The sequence below is a fragment of the Triticum dicoccoides genome, chromosome 2A, assembly GCF_002162155.2.
Source record: "Triticum dicoccoides isolate Atlit2015 ecotype Zavitan chromosome 2A, WEW_v2.0, whole genome shotgun sequence".
Taxonomy (NCBI): Eukaryota; Viridiplantae; Streptophyta; class Magnoliopsida; order Poales; family Poaceae; genus Triticum; species Triticum dicoccoides.
The window spans coordinates 564,038,736-564,045,971 of record NC_041382.1 but is presented as its reverse complement, the minus strand read 5'-3'; positions in this window follow the sequence as shown (position 1 = coordinate 564,045,971).

Genomic DNA, 7,236 nt, shown 5'->3' with positions numbered 1-7,236 from the left:
TTCATCTTACCATTTTAGTTTCTTTTCGGCTGATGCTGCTTCGAACCATTTAAATATAGTTTGCCATGCTCGGCAATAATTTGTCTGTCATTTACCATGTAAGCTTACTGCCTGGATCATACGATAACTATCTCTTACTGATGTCCAGCGGAAACCTTTCGGGATGCCGTTCACACTAGGACACAATGTACAACCCCAGAATCTATTTGTGGAAGCAGTGTGCCATCCATGTTACCAGATGGTAGCAGTTCAGAGGCAACACCGCCGGAGAGCAGTCTGAGAACATCTATTATAGTGCTTGAGGCTCTACTAGAGGCAGAAAGAGATGGTGTGGCTGCCATGAATGAGGTAATATTTATCTTGAGGCTGGAAATTACGGAATTAGCAGCACACATTATGCAAGCAACCCAAGAATAGGAGGAAGTAAGAATGTTGCATTTGAAGATAGTGGAGGTCCTGCTGTTTCTGCTATCTGAAGCCCAAGATAATCCCGGTTCTTCTTTAGATACCAGTTCAAATTTCCATTAGATTATTGTACTTGCATGTTGTGTCATGTATCTGAATGGATTATGTTGCAAGACCCCCTATGTTGTCCATGTGTTGTAATGATCCAAATTTTTAGGCGAGGTAATCCTCAGAACTTGTATGATTGACATAAGGTGAACTGTTTGTCGTGTGAGCATATTGTATTGGATGAAATAACTGTTTGACTCAGAGTGTATCCAACCTAGTGAATTCTAAGATCACGACATTTCTAAATCATAATCATATATAAAGGTGGAATAAATCTTTGTTGTGGTTTTGAAGAAATAAATAACAGAACGTATAATTATTTGTGGATATTCGTAGTCGAATACAAATTGGATTTGAATTTAGTTTGCCAGGTCCCAGGGCAAACGTGAATGCTAATTCTCCCAAGTTTTGAATGAAGCGGCTAAACACCCACTATAATTTGTGGGCTGCTCGAAGCAAGTGTTTGCGAGATGGAAATTACTGTCTACCCCTGACACTTGACATCCTTATCGATAGGATTTACACTGCTGTTGATAGGGGTAGACTAGTAACTTCAATTAGACGTGACACGACGGCCTCTGAGCCCATTCAAACACGGTGGGCGCCAAACATGGGCGGCAAAACACATTTGATTCAAGCTCGTCTGAAAGACATGTGTCTCTTCCTCCAATTCCCCATTCATACACGATGGGCGGCAAAACAAACTCTCCTCGTCCGAAATCGATGTAGGCTTATATTTTAAATAGGGGCAGATGTGTAACTTCCATCAGATGTGACACAACCGCCCTACCTGTCAGCCCCGTTCATACACCGGGGGCGCCAACCGTGGGCGGCAAAACACCCTCTCCTCGCCCGATCCCCAACCGACGCGATGTCCGAAATTTTAAACGGGTATAAGTTCGTAACTTTCCCCCATTTCAGAGAAGCGCGTCCCAAAGTTTGAGATCCCCCTCCCCTCCATTTCCCCATTCATACACTGTCGGCGGCACGACAACCTCCGCACTGCGGCCAGCCTCCTCCGTCCGCCACCCCATCCTCCACCTTGCCGGAGCCGCTACCCCTACTCCATCGTCCACTGCAAGAGATGAACGTCTCTCATCCATGGCACTGGACCAACATCCTTTCATCGCCTCCTCTCGCTTCATTGGCGCCGTCGTCCACCTTGCCGTTGCCGCTCCTACGACCGCCTCGTCCACAGCAACAGGATATATCCCCCGACCCAGCCGTCTGCCGTCTAAAGTCTTCTTCCCCGCCGCCGACAGCCATCACACCCGCAGCACCCTCAACGTATCAGCATAGGCCTACACGGTGTCACAAGAGAGGTGGTACTCTTCCATATGTGCTTAAGTTATTGATCTCACCCGAAAAATAGATCGTAATTTATTTACTGTACTTTTCTTGTCCGTACCAAATCGTAGTGGCTACTTGAAAGCAAACATTGGTTGCGAAGTAGCTTTGTCCCGTTTGCACCTTCAGTCCCGTTTGCACCTTCAGATCCGCCATGGCACGGGCACTATACTCGTAAAGCTTATGGTTTCCCCCCTTTATATTCACTACCATCATCGTAGGTGCTTCGTGTCGTGCTAGCACTACTCCTCAAGACCTCAACCCAAAGCTTACGTGTTGAAATACGAATCTGATATGATGCTCATATCACTAAAACAGAGAACGTTTAATTGGTCACCTAATGTTCCTATATTCGTTTCGAAAAGCATGTGCGCCACCCACTGGTCCAGCTTGTTCCACTTTCCTGATTTTTCTCTTGATGCTTAGGGTTTTCCCCTTTTATCTACTCTACTATGATCTGCGTAGGTGCTTTCTGTCGTACTAGCATTACTCCACCCTTCAAGCTAAACAACACAACACTCAGAATTCGAAAGCTTACTTGTTCAAATATGATTGTGATATGATACTGATATTAGTTAACCGACACATTTAATTGGTTAGCTAAAGGTCCCACTTGAGTTTCCAAATGCATGTCGTGACATATAGAGAGACATCATAATTGCATTTATTTGTCACTTGTTGACCGTAGTTTCTTGTCCATACCAAATCTTAGTTGTTATTTCAAAGAAAACATCGGTTGCTAACTACCCTTTGCGCGGTTTGCAGCTTTAGATCTGCCATCCCACTGCCACGGTCAACACTGTACTCATCATGCTTATGTTTTCCCCATTTTATGATGACCACAATCAGCCTACGTAGTTCGTGTCGTAATAGCACTGCTCCACCCATCGAGCTAAACAAGCTTAGTTGTACAAATTCATATCTGATATTATTGCTGATATTAGTAAAACTGAGAGATGTTTAATTGGTTAGCTAAATGTTCCTACTTTAGTTTCGAAATGCATGTGAGCCACATATGGAGAGACCGGAAAGAATAGTATTTCTCTGTGCGCTCTGGTTCATCATGGGTGGCCAACCGACATTGTATTAAAAGACTTGTAATATCTTCAATCTGCTTGCTCTTCTTCTCTTCTTTAAGATGATACTCTTCTCTTGCAGTCGATTGGTCAGGTCGAGTTGTTCTCCCTTAGTATATTTTGAATCTGTCAGGTCAGGTCGACTTGTTCTTCTTTACTATATGTTGAAGCTATCATCTGCGAAGTGTCATCACTTCTAGAGCTCTCATATTTTGAGTATTAGGCCACATTATATTAATGCACACAACAAATTACAGCATGCATGGCATCTTTTAAAAGAATTGCAGAGATAGCACAAAGGGGTTTACAGGGAGGAAGTATTGGATTAGAATCACTTCTGCATTACAAAGAAAATCTCACTTGTTTTTATGTTTTCATGCATGTCAGATATTGAACATTATCAAAATGAATATGAGAATGGGTGCACGAGAGGAATATTGCGGAATGATCCACAGCCTAACAAACTTGGCATGGTGGAGGATGGCCTATCTTATTCACCCATCAAGGTGCTTGCTCTAACTTTGCAAAGTTGTATTGGTCGCACATATTTTGCTTCTGACCTCTTGCATTACTTCTACATTGTTACACCATCTGCTTAGTTTAAGCATCATATATGAGTATATGCCATACCTATCCATTTTCTGTACCTATTCCATGTGTCTTCACACTATGTTTTTCCAGTCAAATGTTGTTCTTTCGTAATAGGTGTCCAAAAGGAAGAGGGTGAGTGCAGGTCGTCAAGGAGCAATGTTGGGGATATCGCTTATCGGGAACTTATCGGTCGACCCATGATAAGGGGTAAATCGGCCAGTTTATTGGCATATCGGCCGATTTATCGCCATATCGGCTGATTTATCGGATGATTTATCTTATCGGTCAGACAACGGTAAGCGATAAATCGGCCGATTTATCGGCATATCAGAAGATATCTTGAACAGTGTCAAGGAGTACAAACTAGGTATTTGGAAAAGGTAGTGATACCTGTTAAATCAGATAGATCAGCAGCCACAGAAAACATAGGCCAACTGGACAACACTTTACCTCTACTCCAGTGGCCAAACCCCTATTAGAACTGTTGGGAGCCCAGCGTCAGGTACTGTCTATGATATCAATTCAAAATTTGAACTCCTAAATTTTTGCTTGTGCCTTACCGTCTTTCTTGTATGAAAACTAATTTCAGATGAATCTCCTTGCTCAAAGAATCATACGATCTCAAAACAATAATGGGCTCTGCATTGCTCTTGTCAGTACCTCTCTCCCTTTTGCCTTGTAATGATGTACTTAATTACTTGCTATTTGATTATGTATCATCAGTCTGCACCTGAGCTTCATTATCCTCTGTTTCTTTCAATATTATTTGATCTATATTTACTCTTTGCAAAATGTAGAATAATGGCAACGCTTATAAAGAATTTTCTTTGGGAAATTTATTGAATTATCCTTCCATCAACATGGAGAAGGGCTTCGTCCAGCCCGTGTTAACATGTAATGTAAGTTCATCCTTCTCAAGCCTTCAAATTTTGTTCTAGTATAGATTTGGGTAGGCATCATTTCCTCCACTGTTGTTTGCTTTGCTGTTTACATCTGATTGGATGTTTGCAACAACTACCAGTTTCAAATTGTCGTTGTAAAAACATGTTCCTTTTGCAGAACAGATCCATTTATTTGCTTATATAATTGTGAAACCTGTTACGTGTCTCCTTGTTTCTCTTTCAGACTCGTATCTCTTACGCCAGGCAGAACTTTAGGGAAGATAGTGAGCCAAACCATCTTGTGGACAGCGAGATGACCCCAAGGTCCTGTCTTGATGAAGACAGTGAGTTGAAGCTACTCACCAGCAAGTGTGAGACAACCTCTGTGCAGTCGCTGCCTCAATCAGTTCGACTTCTTCACTCTCGACTTAAAGCGGAAAGGCTTGCTTCAGCTCAGCTCCGACTTGAAGTCAAAGATGCAATGAAGATGTCAGAGGACTATCGTGCGCAACATCATGCGTTAAATCTAGTGTTGATGCATCTATCATTGACACAACCGAGGTTTACTCAGCTTCTTCAGCTGTTTGGGGGGGCCCGACCTGGCCAGGCCTAGTGCCTTGTGAAGTGCTCTCAGTTTTGTATATTCTTTTGTCGGCGCGCTTATTTTTACTGTTGGCAAACTTTGATGCCCAGTGGATGTAATATGTGTGATAGCCGTGATAGCCTAGCGTAAGTTGCTTGCTTATTTATTTCCTTGTTGTCTTGTTTATTTGTTTGCTTCTAGTCATTGCAGTTCTTTTTCTGCGGTTTGCTAGTGGCTGCAATAACCTATTTTTTAAAACGAGGCCACAATAAGCATGGGCTAATATTTACTGTAGTGACATTGGGCCTCCTACGGGCCGTAGAAACAATTGGCCTTCTACGGGCCGTATCATCAATGGGCCTTATACGGGCAGTATGATCGATGGCCAAACATGGGCCAATAATAGGCCGCATTATGGCCGTAAACGGGCTAGAGATGGAATCGTCCGTTCATGGGCCGACCATAACGGGCCATCGTTAATAGGCCGTATTTGATGACGCTATGAAAATGGCCCAACATATTAACGGACCACAAATGGGCCGACTGTAACCACAGGCTGAATTTGGCCCACAAGTAGACAATGACAGTAACGGGCCGTAAGTAAACGAATGCTGGAAATGAGCCCAAGAATAAATGGGCTCTGAGAAGGCCGAAAGATAACATGGGCTGGAAACGGCCCAACGGAATAACGGGCCGTTAATGGGTATAAAGTGATACACTGTTCATTACGGGCCAGTTTCACCACGGGCCGTTAATGGGTGTAAAGTGATACACTGTTCACTACGGGCCAGTTTCACCACGGGCCGTTAGTAGGCCAAGAGTTACATAGGGCCACATATGGGCCGAAAGACATCATGGGCCATACATGGGCCAGAAGTGAAAACGGGCTGGAATCATATTGGATGGCCCAGATGACGCTACTGGGCCTAATTCGGATAGGGCATAATGGGCCTTGGGTTAGCGGGCTGTAAATGGGCTATATTCGAACAGGCCGTTAACAGGCTTTCCATGGGCCGGCCTGCCAGCTTTTGACCAAGTCAAACGGGCCGGCCTTTTCACAGGAATGGGCCTCTATTGGGCCGTGCCACGTGTCGACGTATCATAGGCGCCTTCCGTCCAATGAGTGGTTGACATCTGTCCCAACGATGAGCCGACACGTGTTTCCTCCAGCTAATGATGATTTTACACGTGGAAAATCCGCATTGGCCGGGGCTGTTAACGGGTTATCGGATCCCAAACCCGACCCGATAGCTTAACGGCGTTCCATTATGGTGGATGCCACGTGTCGGTCACCCTTGACGAAAGCACTTCTGTGACGCGTGATTTATCGTCATGGAAGTGGACACTTCCGTGATGATAATTTTGGTAATGTCATGGAACACTTCTACGACAGCACAGGTATGCCTATCTTGATTTTGTCATAAATTTGTCATGGATGTACATGCATGACAAAAAAAGCGACCTACTGTGACAAACACGTATCATCACGGAAGTGTATTTTTTTAGTGCTAGCGCGCCAAATGTCGGATTACGGGTGCAAAAGGGCGCTCTGCGACATCGCAGAAGTCAACCAAGTAACCGCAATAAATCCTTGGAACGATATGGCAATAACTTTCACTGTCGATGATGAACCAAGGGTCAGATCAGTCCGAGCACCTACCGCCCTGGTCTTAAATCCAATTGTGGATGGCTTTAGGCTCACTAAGGTGCTCATGGACGATGGCAGCGGACTGAACCTCATCTACAAGGACACGCCCAATAAAATGCAAATGGACAAGAGTCGCATCGAGCAAAGCAGCACCACCTTTCGAGGCATTATCCCCAGTCGAGAAGCACGATGCTTGGGGAAAATTAAACTTGATGTAGTATTCGGCACATCGGAGAACTACAGGTCCGAAGAGTTACTCTTCCACATGGCACCTTTCAACAACAGATATCACGCCCTGTTGGGGCGAGACGCCTTCACACGCTTTCAAGCAATACCCCATTACGGGTACATGAAGCTCACAATGCCAGGGCCTAACGGAGCTATCACCATCACTAGTGATCCGAATATAGCACTCCGCGCCGAAAGAAAAACTGCATCCTTGGCCCTCGAGGCACTATCCAAGGCCCTCGCGGCTAAGGAGTTAACTACTCTGCGGACCACAATGGGCAAGGGCGATGTAATCCTCGATAAGAGGCCCAAGTCCACTTCTATCAAACCAGCAGACAAAATAGTTAAATTTCAAGTGCACCCGACGGA